General features: G+C 37.3%; 1 protein-coding gene across 12 annotated transcripts in view; it reads left to right on the top strand.

The window, feature by feature from the left end:
* GALNT13 (polypeptide N-acetylgalactosaminyltransferase 13) overlaps positions 1-15,479 on the top strand; it is a 499,062-nt gene that overhangs the window by 33,569 nt on the left and 450,014 nt on the right. For all 12 annotated transcript variants that reach the window (XR_013960615.1, XR_013960616.1, XM_080668540.1 and 9 more), the window contains exon 2: positions 4,852-4,922. The gene's annotated coding sequence lies outside the window, so the exon portion shown is untranslated. The remainder of the gene's footprint in view (positions 1-4,851; positions 4,923-15,479) is intronic.

The following is a 15,479-nucleotide window of genomic DNA, read 5'->3' as shown; positions in this document are numbered from 1 at the left end:
TCATGTGGTATTTTTCTTTCATTGCCTGGCTTATTTCCCATAACATAACGCTCTCCACGTCCCTCCATGCTGCTACAAATACAAATGGTAAGAATTCCTTCTTTTTTATGGCAGTGTAGTATTCCATTGTGTAGATGTACCATAGTTTTCTAATCCACTCATCTGCTGATGGGCATTTAGGTTGTTTCCAAATCTTAGCTATGGTGAATTGTGCTGCAATGAACACAGGGGTGGATATATCCTTTCTGATTGGTGTTTCTAGTTTCTTGGGATATATTCCTAGAAGTGGGATTACTGGGTCAAATGGGAGTTCCATTTTTAGTTTTTTGAGGAAACTCCATACTGTTGTCCACAGTGGCTGCACCAGTCTGCATTCCCACCAGCAGTGCAAGAGGGTTCCTTTTTCTCCGCATCCTCGCCAGCACTTGTTGTTTGTTGATTTGTTGATGATTGCCATTCTGACAGGTGTGAGATGGTACTGCATTGTCATTTTGATTTGCATCTCTTGGATAATTAGTGACTTTGAGCATGTTTTCATATGTCTCTTGGCCTTCCTTCTGTCTTCTTTCGAAAAAATTCTATTTAGGTCCGCTGCCCATTTTTTTATTTGATCGTTTATCTTCCTTTTATTAAGTTGTGTAAGTTCCCTGTAGATGTTGGAGATTAAACCTTTATCAGTGATAACATTTGCAAATATGTTCTCCCATACAGTGGGCTTTCTTGTTATTTTGTTGATGGTTTCTTTTGCTGCGCAAAAGCTTTTTATTTTGATGTAGTCCCATTTGTTTATTTTATCTTTAGCTTCCATTGCCCTAGGAGCGGTATCGGTGAAGAAATTGCTTCGGCATATGTCTGAGATTTCTCTGCCTGTGGATTCCTCTAGTATTTTTATGGTTTCCTGTCTTATGTTTAAGTCCTTTATCCATTTTGAGTTTATTTTTGTGTGTGGTATAAGTTGGTGATCTAGTTTCATTTTTTTGCATGTCTCTGTCCAATTTTCCCAACACCATTTATTGAAGAGACTGTCTTGACTCCATTGTATGTTCATGCCTCCTTGTAAATATTAATTGAGCATAGTGGTTTGGGTCGATATCTGGGTCCTCTATTCTATTCCATTGGTCTATATGTCTGTTCTTGTGCCAGTACCTGGCTGGTTTGAGAACAGTGGCCTTGTAATACAGCTTGAAATCTGGTATTGAGATCCCACCTACTTTGTTCTTCTTTCTCAGGATTGCTGTGGCTATTCGGGGTCTTTTTTTATTCCAGATGAATTTTTGGAGAGTTCTTTCTAGGTCTGTGAAATATGCCATTGGTATTTTAATGGGGAGTGCATTGAATCTATAGATTGCTTTGGGTAGTATGGACATTTTAATGATGTTGATTCTACCAATCCATGAACATGGCATGTTCTTCCATCTGTTTACGTCTTCCTCTATCTCTTTTTTTAGTGTCCTGTAGTTTTCTGCGTATAGGTTTTTTACCTCCTTAGTTTAGTTTATTCCTAGGTATCTTAATTTTTTTGGTGCGATGGTAAATGGGATTGCTTTTTAACTATCTCTTTCTGTACGTTCACTATTGGTGTATAGAAATGCCATAGATTTCTGGGCGTTAATTTTGTATCCTGCTACATTGCCGAATTCATTTATTAAGTCTAATAGTTTTTTTGATGGAGTCTTTTGGGTTTTCTTTATGTACAATATCATGTCATCTGCAAATAAGGACAGCTTTACTTCTTCTTTTCCAATTTGGATGCGTTTTATTTCTTCTTCTTGTCTAATTGCAATGGCTAATACTTCCAGTACTATGTCAAACAGGAGTGGTGAGAGTGGGTATCCCTGTCTTGTTCCTGTTCTTAGGCGAAATGGTTTTAGTTTTTGCCCATTGAGTATGATGTTGGCTGTGGGTTTATCATATATGGCTTTTATTATGTTGAGGTATGATTCTTCTATTCCCACTTTGCTGAGAGTTTTTATCAAACATATTGTTATTTCAAGTTACTTAAAACATGCCATGATGTAATCTGAAAGTGTGGATTGAATAGCCTTACCTTTTGTGGTCAGTGTTAATCCAGTTTATTTAGTTAAATTGAAGGTTTTTTTCTCTCTATTATTTTTAATCAAATGGCATATTTGTCAATCTAGGAAGTCTCTTAAAGATGTGTTCATGGTAAAATCATTACTGGAGATAATTTCCTTGATTTGTACCATGCAATTGTGTTTGTAAATTTCTCTGGTAGCTTTAAAAATGATCAAATGTATATTTGGACAAATGGACATTCAAACCCATGAAATTTAAAAAATGTATATAGATTAAAATAAGGTTAACTAACTAATCACTAACACCTTAGCATAAAAACCAGTGAAATGTAGTTTTAAGCAGCTGCTTCAACTAATGAAATGAGCTTTTTGAGCCTAATTGAGGATAATCCTTCCTCCAGCTTCATAGTAAAGAGGTCTGATTGTAGTTGGTATGCAGGTATCAGGAACAAAACACTAATGTTTGAAAATGGAAGAGTGGAAGACAGCTTGCAAATGTAGCAAATAGCTGAGGGCAGAAAGTATGTCTCATCCAAGAGAGAGAACCATTTTTATGTTCTCTGCAGGCTCAGCCTAACAAAATCTTTGCTCTTTCAAAAAGCTAAAAATGAGGATTTTTATGAAAAATATTCCACTCTTGAATATTTTAAACATACTTTTGAATCCATGCTGTGGAATAAACAAACCATGTCAATAAGCCAGATTTGGTTATTACACTCCACTTTGCAACCTCTACTCTGGATGCAATGGAGGGACTAACAGGTGTTGTAATGAGAAGTAATTGAGTCAGAAAAACTGATTCTGAGCTTAGGATCACCTCTTACCAGTTATGTCAAATTGGGGAAGTCACCTAATTAGTGTTAACTTTAGTTCTCTTGCCTACAAGAATGAATATGCTAAAGTGTAAAGAAACATACGGATCTTCTAATAGTTGCTTTATAAGTCTATTGAAATTATATATGAACTAGAGGTCCGGTGCCTAAAAATTCATGCACTGGAGGGGGCGGTCCCTCAGCTCGGTCTGCCCCCTCTCACAGTCCAGGAGCCCTCAGGGGTGGGAGGTGATCTGGCGATCAGGGGAAGGCAAGGCTCCCATCACACCTCTGCTGCTGCCACTTCCAGCAGTGCAAGCCTCGGCTGGCCCTGGTTACCTGAGCCTCGGGCCGGCCCCGGGTGGCTGGGGGCCTGAAGGGACTGGGGGACTCTGGAGGCAGGCACCCCAGCGGGGCTGAGGGGACTGGGCGCTGCCATCTTGTGGCTGTGGGCGCTTCCATCTTTGTGAGGGTGTGACAGTCAATTAGCATATTCCCTCTATTAGATAGGAGATTAATTTGCTTTTTTATTAAGCTTTAATTTTAAACTTCGATAAATGAAAATTTAAAAAGACATAGTTTCTTATGAATTTCTTGATTTACTTCTTTTGAAAATATGTTTTTATTCATTTTATAGAGAGAGGAAGGGAGAGGGAAAGAGAAATAGAAACATCGATGAGAATCATCTATTGGCTGTCTCCTGCATGCCCCCTTCTGGGATTGAGCCCACAACCCAGACATGTGCCCTGTCCAGGAATTGAACCAGGAACCTCTTGGTGTATGGACTGGTGATCAACTAACTCAGCCACACTAGCTGGGTTCTTGATTTATCTTTGACATTTAACTATAAATTTGCTAATTATGTTTATAATTTTCTTTTGTTTGAGTGGCTTTGTGTGAGCCAATAGTAAAATCATTCATTCTTATGCCAGGTAGAGGCCTTTGCCATCCTGTGTTTTTTACATACTGCAGGAAGATAAATTAGACATCCAACTCAATGTCTATTCTGTTTGGTCAACTGATTACACCTGGTTTTGGTGAACACAAAAGCACACCATCTGTAGTAATAAACTGGTGTTTCTACTTAGTACTGTAAAGAAGCAGATCTCTCTGGGCAGAAATTCTGTTGGTTGCTGAGAACTAATGTTACTCTAAAGGTGCTTGCTGCTTAGAAGAATTTTATTTGTATTGTCTATAGTGTGTTTGATCTATCCGAAAAAAAACATCGTACCTTAAAGGGTTATTTTAAATATTATTAGGTTGTATATTATTTTGTTTCTTTTGAACAATTCTTTTATAAAACAGTATACCCCAAAACATAAAATCCTATTTATGGTGAAATATAGTGAGATTTGAAATTAATGTGCTCTTCCCAACATCCCTCCTTTAAAAAAAAACACAAATTAATTAATGAAATTTTATTAAATAACTTTCTCCTTATAATCACATTGACTTTCTTAAAAAAAAAGAAAATGGATGTTTGTGTATTTTTGTGAGGCATGCAAGTAGCATTCCTACATTTTTCTCAGTGTGTGGTCTTTAATTAAAATTGACATGCAATTACAAAGTGAATTGGTGCAATTCTCTGGGTAAATCAAGCAAACCTCTCCATCAGAGATCTTAATATGTTAGACAAAGATGAATTTTAAAAACTTGAATTATTTTAATAACCACCTCAAATCTCCAATTACATTTACCTACAGACATCTCATGATTTTGAATTGCTTTATGTTGTTCTGCGGGCATTGTGTTTCTTATATATGATTCTGAAGTCTGTGTGCAAACTCTTGCCTCTTACCTAAGAGTGTCCTCTTTGACTGGTGTTTAAAACAGTTGAGAATATTTCTATTCATCACCCCATTATGTTTTGTAAGAGGTATAATCTCTATTTCACAAAATTTTATTTCAGTATGTTAAGCATGTAGTGTCTCGTGTGTGTTGGTCTGGATTTGTATTTCTGTGTCTTTGGCAAGTTGCTTACTCTTTTGTTTTTCTTTTCACAGATGCATTTTGTAGGAGTATTTTGAGGATGACTGTTTGCAAATCATTTTGAAATTGCCAAGCGCCACATACAGTAAGTAATATGTATTTCTATTTTTTCACTCAATTGCAGTCATGCTGAATGAATTTGGCAGACTGTCATAAAAGAACACATTTCTATTTACAGTTCTTGATATTTGTGAATATTGAGAAAAACTATATAAAAGATAAAAACTTGAGCTGTTGGCTAGTTGGAATTAAGTTGTATAACTTTAAGATTTCTAATGGCTGAATTTTACTATTGTTCTATGTACATAATGCACACAATAACGTTTTACACATATTATTTAAGATTGCTTTCCTCTGAATTGTACATTGAGAAGAGTGAAGAAAAAAATTAGTGTTATTTTGTGTTATTTTAGCCAGTATTAATAAGGAAGTTTTAAAAAGGAGTATTGAATTAAGTATTAAGATTTGCTGAGTATTAGGATTTGCTAGTATTCTGATTTATTCCATATCAGGCAATTTACATGTTGCGCCTTTAATTCTTACCCAAATATTTTAAGTTTATTATTTTTATTTCTATTTTTTAAATAAGAAAACTGAGACTCAAGAAGTTTTAATGCCTTGCTCAATATCTATTCAAAGTGTTGAATCTGGGCATTGGACATAAGACTTTTCAAAAAATATGCCTTTAGCAGTAGCAGAAAAAGTTAAATAACTTTTATTTAAGAGCCTAGGTGTTTTTAAGAGTACAAACATGTCCTGATTATTTTTTTGGGTTTTTGTATTGCTTAAGCATTATCCTGAAAATGTTGCAGGTTTTTTTTTTTTTTTTTTTTTTTTTTTTCTGTTTATCTATCATGACATTGCTTTCATTTCAAATTATGCTTTCCAATCCTTACTTGAACTGCTTTGAACTAGTAGGAAATAAGTGAAATGTAACTTCCTTAAAAAAAGATTATATAGCCGAAACTGGTTTGGCTCAGTGGATAGAGCTTCGGCCTGCGGACTGATAGGTCCCAGGTTCGATTCCGGTCGGGGGCATGTACCTTGGTTGTGGGCACATCCCCAGTGGGGGGTGTGCAGGAGGCAGCTGATCTATGTTTCTCTCTCATCGATGTTTCTAACTCTCTATCCCTCTCCCTTCCTCTCTGTAAAAAAGCAATAAAATATATTTAAAAAAAAATAAAAAAGATTATATAGTTCGCCTAAATTACTCTTTTACTAGAGGCCTGGTGCATGATATTTGTGTACTTGGGGGTCATGGGGTCCCTCAGCCAGGATTGCAAGAGGGCGCAGGCCAGGCCGAGGGACCCCACTGGTGCACGATTGGGGCAGGGGAGGGATGTGGGAAGTTGGCCAGCTGGGGAGGGACCCATCTCACTGAGTCCCGATTGGCCGGACCCCAGCAGCAAGCTAACCTACTGGTTGGAGCGTCTGCCCCCTGGTGGTCAGTGCACATCATAGTGACTGTTGACCACTTGACTGTCTGCTCTCTTGGTGGTCAGTGCACATCGATGTACACTGGTCGACAGGTCGACTGTCTGCCTCCTGGTGGTCAGTGTACAGCATAGCAAGTGGTTGAGCAGCCTTAGAATATCATTAGTATATTATGCTTTGATTGGTTGAACGGACGACCAGACACTTAGCATATTAGGCTTTTATTATATAGGATGAAAAGTGTTTAGAATTAGAGTTTTAAAGTTCTTCAAGAGTCTTCTTTCATTCAGTAAATACAAGTACACAATTAAATGATACTATTTTATTATTTTAGAGCTGGAAGGGACCATAAAATCATTCTTGGCCGCCATTTGCTCAAATTCCTTGTTTGATGAAGTGGGATGATCTGGAGGAGAATTTTAAAATATAATTCTCAAAAAAGGTAGAATCAATGCTGGCAGCATTGATGCTTACTTGTTGTCTCCAAGTACAACTACTTAAAAAAAAGACAGCATAATATAGTGGATTAAGATTTCTGGAATCAGACCACCTGGCTTTAAATCCTGGATTTATTACTTACGAGCTATGTGACTTTGAATAAATTACTTAATTTTTTTAAAAAATGGATATAAGATTGGGAACTACCTCATTTGTGGCAAATGAGATAATGCATGTAAAATATAGCACAGTTCCAGGTATAGAGTAAATGCTCAATAAATGTTAGTGGTTATTAAGTTGGAATTGATATTTTTAGATATGTTAATCCAACTATGTTTGTTAATAAGCATCATAGCTTCAGAATCATGTCATATAAAGTACACAGCAAAGGTATTCAGTGACCACTGCTGATTGACATGCTCAAATAGAAAGTAAACTTCAGTCTTCTTTATAAACAGAGCAAGGTGCTTTTTAGTAGACATCTTTACTTCTTTCAACCATTAGTAATGAAACACACCATTTTGTCAAACATCAGGTATATATAGGGTGGGGTAAAAGTGGGTTTAAAGATGTTTGTATGGAAAATAATGCTATGATTAATAAATAATAAGAAAAGAATAAACTGTGTTTTGAGTACTCAGAGCTGTAAACTTACTTTGCCCCACCCTGTAAACAGTGTATAAAATTAGCATACATATTTATCTTACTGTGTGTTGACTATATTCCTAGGTTGAAAGTGTTTATATACTTTTTAGAAAAAACAGGAACAGTTGTTAGGTGCTTAGGGAATCCAAAATGGTTTTTGTTTTTTTTTTGAAGAAGAAGACAAGACAAACATAAATACAAAGTAAAGAAAATAATGAAATGATTGTCAAATAATTTGGGGGAATGATTTCACCCAGTGTTTTATGAAACAACTAGAGGCCCAATGCACAAAATTTGTGCAAGGAGCTTGGTGCCCACCGCCACTCGGCCCCCACCACTGTGGCTTGTCTGGAAGGTCGTCCGGTCTAATTAGCATATTACCCTTTTATTATTATAGATTTATGGAAATTGAGGAATGTGGAGAAGAAAATAATTTTATTAAGCATTTTAAAATAATTTTATATTAAGCATTTAATTCTGGCAGAAGTGTAGCATATATTTTATATTCAAAATCTCATTTCATCTAAGCAATAATATCATGAAGTAGGTATACTAGTATTATTATCTCCATTTTTCATAGGAGAAAAATGTAGCCCAGAAAGTTTAAATCTATCATTCATGGAAATGAAGCTTGAGATCTATTTAATTCAATCCAGGACTGCTGGCTCCCAACTGCTCGCCTGCCTGCCTTCCTGATTGCCCCTAACCGCTTCTGCCTGCCAGCCTGATCACCCCCTAACCACTCCCCTGCCAGCCTGATTTATGCCTAACTGCTCCCCTGCCAGCCTGTTTGCCCCTAACTGCCCTCCCCTTCAGGCCTGGTCACCCTAACTGCCCTCCCCTTCAGGCCTGGTCACCCTAACTGCCCTCCCCTGCAGGCCTGGGTCCCCCCCAACTGCTCTCCCCTGCAGGCCTGGTCACCCCAACTGCCCTCCCCTGTAGGCTTGATTGCCCCTGACTGCCCTCCCTTGCAGGCCTGGGCCCTCCCAACTGCCCTCCCCTGCTGGCCATTTTGTGGCAGCCATCTTTGGTACACATGGGGGCAGCCATCTTGTGTGTTGGAGTGATGGTCAATTTGCATATTAGTCTTTTATTACATATAATAGAGGCCTGGTGCACGGGTGGGGGCCAGCTGGTTTGCCCTGAAGGGTGTCCCATATCAGGGTGGGGGTTCCCTTGGGGCATGGGGTGGCCTGGGTGAGGGGCCTGTGGTGGTTTGCAGGCTGGCCACACCCCCCAGAGACCCAAGGGGAGGCCCTGGTATCTGGGATTTATTTATCTTCTATAATTGAAACTTTGTATCCTTGAGTGGAGCCAAGCCTCCTGCTTGCTCTGTAGCCACAGCCATTTTTGCTGGGATTTCTTTATCTTCTATAATTGAAACTTTGTAGCCTTGCGTGGAGGCCTAGGTTGAAAGGGTGTGCGGAAAGCTTGGCTTCCTCCATTGCCGTGGCAACTCAAGCCTCCTGATCTCTCCAGCTCCATGGCTGCTGCCATTTTTGCTGGGATTTCTTTATCTTCTATAATTGAAACTTTGTAGCCTTGAGTGGAGGCCTGGGCCTGCCAGGGTGTGTGGAAAGCTTGGCTTTCTCCATTACTGGGGAAACCCAAGCCTCCTGCTTGCTCCGTGGCTGCAGCCATCTTCGTTGGGTTAATTTGCATACTCGCTCCTGATTGGCTGGTGGGTGTGGCTTGTGGGTGTAGCAGAGGTATGGTCAACTTGCATATTACTCTTTTATTAGATAGGATGGTATTATGTGAGTAGTCTAAAGTAGTCAAATTAATAAAGCTATTACAAATAATTTGAAAAGGTTTAATATAGGTGAAAAATAAAGCATTAGAGGAGATTTAAGAAAGGATATGTAATTCTCAACCCCATTGGTTCAAGATTTTATCATGGAGGTTGCATTTTCACTAGATCTTGATGCAGGTGGAAATGTGAACAGAGAAGTCAAGGAAATGGCATCCCCAGGTCCAGAGGTAAAGAGCTATACTTTACATTCTATGAATTGTAAATTATTTAGCTTGGCAACATAATGAGTTTCTTGTGTTGGACTAAAACCAGGTAACACTGGAAAATAAGATTGGAGCTATATTGTATAAAATACTGATAATCAGAATATGAAATTTGAATTTAAATTTAATTGGTAGGCAATTAAAAAAACCCAAAGAATATTTTGCAAAGCCCAATTGTGTGAACAAAAAGTTTCTTCTTTGACTACTAGACAGGAGTTGTCTTCACGATGGATTCCAGCTGGAAGACTTGTAGATAAGAAAAATAATTTTAAGAAAAATGAGCAATATAGGAATGAATGGATGAGGTAAGACATGAGGTCATAGCAGTGGGAATGGAGAGGAAGCAATAAATGCAGGTGAGATTTAGAAAAAAAATAGGGTCTAGGAATACTAATAATAATTAACACTTGAGTGGCATTTACTATGTATTAAATTCTATTTTAAATTATATTTATTATTTAATTTAACTTTTAAACAATTCTGAGAGGTAGATGCTAATGTTATCTACATTTGCACAAGAGGAATCTGAGGCAGCCTTTAGCTAAGTAGATTGTCCTAGGTCAAATAACTGGAAAATGGAAGGGTTGATACTTTATTCCAGTCAGCCAAGCTCCATATCGCTGCAGTTAACCATTGTACACCATTTTTCTAAAAAAAAAAAAAAATAATAATAACAAATTTCCAGCTTGATTGAACCAGAAAATGATCTTACCAATAGTCAGAGAAACAGGTCCCCCCCCACCCAGAGTGTATCCCTTCTTTAAGTTAAGTCTTTGGTGGGGAGAAAAATTTGACCTTTAAGAAGAAATACCCCTTATGGTTAGTGATGAATGGCTTGTATACCTTCACTTCAATGCTTGGCAACAGGAGCAGAGTAATGTATGATATTGCTCAATTGTAAATTAGACTAGTAAATATGTCATCTTAATATGATTTGTCTTCTTTCCTTCGTAGAGTTTAAAATGAAAGAAGTTTAGAGTGCTAAATTAAAGATTTACTATCTGGGGTCCATGAAAGACCAATTATTTTAGACTTAGTTTACCTATCATGCTAAACAATAACGTTGACAAGGGGAAAATACCAGTACACAGCATAAAGAATATTTGTCTTTTTCTGCATTGGAGAAAGCAGCATAATGTGCAGCTCAAGAGTGTGGGCTCCAGAGCTATACTAAGGCATGGACCAGATCCCAAATGAGGCCTCTTTAGTTGTGTGACTTTGTGTCAATTATGTAAGCTCTCTGTGCCTCAGTCTCTTATCTTTGAAATAGTATAATAGTAGTACTAAGTTTCCTGAACATTATAAAGGTTAAATGAGATAAAGCACTTAAAGTGGCTTCTGAAACACAGTAAATTCTCAATAGATGTTAGTTATGTTCATTGTACTTTATCTCATCTATCATAATATTTAATTACAGAGTTTTTGCCATTTTAAGCCTTTTTATTGTGAATTTTTATGTATTCAAGGCACAAAACAATGATTTTTACAAGCAAAGAAATCAAGGAATAGAACACTTGCTGCATTCCAGAAAACCTGCTTTTTCTGCCTCCCAAACATTACTCCTCTTCCATCAGTTCCCTATCAGATAACACTTTTGTGACTTTTCTAGTAAGCACTTCCTTGCTTTTTATTAGTTTTAGCATTTTATCATGCATCCCTAAATACAAAATTTGTTTTAGATTTATTTTTGAACTTATGTACATAATAATCATATAATGTGCTTTCCTTTGTGTCTGGTTTTCTCCCCTGAACATATATTCTAAGTTTCATTAATGTGTTTGTGCAGTTTATTAATTTTAATTGCTGTGTAGTGTTCCGTTATATAAAACTAAGAGGCCCCGTGCACAAAATCGTGCACGAGTACCATCCCTAGGCCTGGCCTACGATCAGGGCCATCTTCCCCAGCTGCCGGCAGCCAGCCCCTCTCCCCGCCGCCACCCACCCCCGGTTCCCTATTTGCCATTGAGCTATTGGAGCCTGCAGGCTGGGGGAAGGGATTGAGAGGATGGCTGGTAGGCCCATATCAGGCGATTGGGGCCTGCGAGCTGGGGGCAGCTCCTGCATTGAGTGTCTGTCGCCTTGTCGTCAGTGCGCATCATAGCGACTGGTCATTACGCTGTTTGGTCAATTTGCATATTACCCTTTTATCGTATACTGAGGATACTACAGAGTTTTATTCATTGTATTATTGAAGGACACTTAGGCTGTTTCTGATTTTGGGCAATTATAACTAATGCTGCTACAAACATTCTTTTAAATGTTTCTTGCTGCTCATGTACATGCATTTCTGTTAGATATATATTTAACAATGAAATCGCTCAGTTGTATTCTATGTAACTCTTCAATTTTAGTAGATAATGCTAGTTTTCCGAAGTAGTTATATCAACTCCAATTAGTAGTGTATGAGAGTTCCCATTGTTTCATCCTTACCAGTACTTGGAATAATCAGTCCTTTTAATTTTAGTCATTCTCATGAAAGTACTGTTTACATTTCACTCATGAATTAATGTGGTTTAATTGCCATATGGATATTATTATCTGTAAGTTTCCTGTTTGTCTTGCCTATTTTTCTATTGTGTTGATTTTTAAATTGTTAATATGCAGATGTTAGTTATATTTGGATTAAGAACCCCTTTCAATTAAATGTTGCAAATACCTTTTACCCCCTGTGACTTGCTTCTTCAGTTTCTTAATGGAGTTTCTGATGAGGAAGAATTTCTAATTTTAATTTTAATTATTTTTCTGCCACTTTACATTTAGGTAATTCCACTTACAATTGATTTATGTGAATAGTTTGAGGTAGAAGTCAAGTTCTATTTTCCTTGCTAATGGATATCCAGTTGTTACAGAATTGTCCTGAAAATTCTGTAACCTACTGTTCTTAAATGCCATTTTTATAATAAACCAAATGTCAATATATGTCTGCATTTTGGGGACCAACTATTCTTTTTAATTCGTCTATTAGTCTATTCTTACTACTTGCAACACATTTTAATTATGGTTGCTTTTTTATTATTCGTGATATTTATGAAAACAAGTTCTGCCACCATGTTTTTATTTAAGGCATTTTGACTTTGCCTTTTTATATGAATTTTAGAATTACTTTGTCAGGTTTGACAAAAAAGTTGTGATTTCAGTTGAGATTGGATTCAGTTTATTGTTCAATGAAGTATTGCATAATTGCAATATTGAGTCTTAATTTATAGGTTAATGTTGTGTATATTTCTAGGTGTTTTTAATTTCTCTCAATCATATTTTATGGTTCTCTGCATAGAGGTCTTGTATATTGTGGTTGATTTGTCCCTACAAATTTTATGCAGTTTAAAGTTAATTTTTTATATTGACCTTGCATAAAGCAGATTGTAAAATCATTAATTCCAATATTGTCTTAGTAGATTCTTTTGGATGTTTTACATAAAAAACTATGTTGTCTATGATCAAAGATAATTTTATTTAGTATTTTTCAAACTTTATACTTTTATTTCTTTTTCATGTCTTATTCAATTGGCTAGAATTCCAGCACAATGTTGAATGAAAGTGGGAAGTGTGGAAATTCTTATTTTCAAATCAAAGGGTATACTTTCACCATTTTCCCATTAAGAATGATTTTACCATAATTGTTTTTGGCAATAACATATAATAGATTTAGAAATTTATTTTTATTTCTGATTTTGCTGGGATTTTTCATCATAATTTGGATTTGAATGTTATCAGGAGCTTCTTGTGTGTCTGCTGAGATTATACAGTAATTTTTCTTTCTTTTTTACTATGTTAATTTCATTATTTAAATGGATTGATTTTTTTTTTTTTCAGATTTTAAATTCCAGCAGCAGAGATGTTACTTCCTTGTGTTTAGTGTGGGACCTGGAATGTCAGAGGATTTTCTTTTTTTTTTTAAAAAAATATATATTTTATTGATTTTTTACAGAGAGGAAGGAAGAGGGATAGAGAGTTAGAAACATCGATGAGAGAGAAACATTGATCAGCTGCCTCTTGCACACTCCCCACTGGGATGTGCCCGCAACCAAGGTACATGCCCTTGACCGGAATCGAACCTGGGACCCTTCAGTCCGCAGGCCGACGCTCTATCCACTGAGCCAAACCAGTCAGGGCAATGTCAGAGGATTTTCTGTGTTTATTCTCTACCCTCCCCGTTTAGCATTTCCCACATGCTTGCACAACAGAGGAAGTCTCCTGTCACACTGTTGTATTTCCCCCAGTGGCAGAGTTGCTGTTGCTTATTATTTGGTGCAGTGTCCCTGTTGGGGTATTACCCTTACCCAGGAGTTCTGACTTCAGGTTAAAGACATTTGTACATTATTAAAATGTTTTTTAAGTGTTTTTCCCTAAAGCAGTGGTCGGCAAACTCATGGCTCGCGAGCCGCAGTTTGCCGACCACTGGGGTAGGAGGACTCCAGGTTCCTTGGCTCCAGTCCTGTGCTGTGCGCCTGGGCTTTAGGTGTGTGGCTCTTTAACCATTCCTACCCATTCCTATGGCGACCAGCCAAAATGCCTCCTTGACTCCACAGGGTTCTTTGGTGGGAGTGTCCTGTTCTTCCCCTAGTGATAGCAGATGTCTGCTTTGTATTAGTGTCAGATTCTGGGCTCAAGAGAGTTCCCTGCCCCTCCAGCAGGGCCAGATAACTTTTGCTTCTACCTCTTTCACAGAAACTATGGATCTTTTCCAGGGCACTGGAAGAATGAGGTTTTTTTGTTCTAAAAGACAAAATTTTCCTTTGTGTTAGAGAGAGTCTGGGGAGTCAGATAGAATGTTGTGCCTTTGCACACTGAAGTGCTCTCTTTGGTGTTCTGTCCTGACTTCAGTCTTTTTTCTGAGTGGCCAGTAGATGAAAAAAAGAGCTTATGAATGAGTGCATGTCTCTTTGTGTCTGGGGGATCACAGGGTGTCCATAGTGTTCATTCTGGCCTTGAAGTTTTGTTTCTTTTTTTTTTTTTTTTTTTTAATTTTACCTGTTTTCTTCTTACCCAGTTTTATAATGTGCACCTATTTTTCTCATGTTTCTGGCAAAAGTGAAATAAGTGGTTTACGTCCTGTGTCTCCTCAATGTGGCTGTTACCCTTTGAAGTTTAGTTAATTAATCTCTTGGCCTTGCAACCCCAGCTCTCTATGGGCTCAACAAAAGTTATTTTGCAGATTATCTGTTCTTTTCTCATGGTTAGGATAAGAGCAATATTCTATTGTGGTTTTCTACTGTCTAAATGGAAGAAAAACTGCAATTTTTTTCATATATATTTTAACTATAGTTGGTTTTCCAAAGCAAGATGAGTTATTTTTTTCTCCTTAAATGACCTAGTATGCATTCACCAGAGCTTCTTTTAATAACCTTTTTACACAAATATGAGTTGTTGCTATTATAGTTTTGTGAGGAATTGCAACTCAGTGGAATTGGAGTACCATGGTTATAAGAGAATCTAGTCACCTCATGTAGTTTTTCTACCATCTTAGCCATAAGATTTCATCCTCGAGGTTTTCCCAATATCTTAAGTGACTACTGGAGCCTAGCCATCATATTTGGTTCTATGCAACAAACATGAAGAAAAAAATACAGTGACAAAGGGGCATGCTACCAGTTAACGTATTCCCCTCAAAGAGATTGCCTGGAAACCTCACCCAATATTTTCTACCTAACCATTACTTTTTGTTGCAAAGAAAGCTGTTACATGTAGTGTTTTGGCAGCATACACAACTGCTCTGAATATGTTCCTTGTGAGGACGAGGATGAAGTAATTTGATCTCTGAGGCAAGATGGTGCGAGTTAAAATAGACAGGTTCTATTATTAAACAGAGCTGTGTTCTGATCTCAGCTCTGCAGATTACTAGTGTTGTGACCTTGAGCAAGGTCTTAATCCTAACTGTGTCTACTTTCTCAGCTGTGAAAGGGCATAGTAATAACTATCTAGAAGCATTTCAGTGAGGGTTGAATATTATAATATATGCAAAAGGTCTATCCCGGAGGAAAGGTACATTTGGTGGTTTATTTTATCTTACCCCCCTTATATTAACAAAAATTCAGTTATTTGAGGGGACATAGTCTATTCATGCCTAATACTGATTGATAGGCTAGAAAGGCAATTTACCTTGTTTCTC

This window comes from Plecotus auritus, assembly GCF_963455305.1.
Source record: "Plecotus auritus genome assembly, chromosome: 5".
Classification (NCBI taxonomy): domain Eukaryota; kingdom Metazoa; phylum Chordata; class Mammalia; order Chiroptera; family Vespertilionidae; genus Plecotus; species Plecotus auritus.
This window is presented reverse-complemented; position numbering and strand designations above follow the sequence as displayed.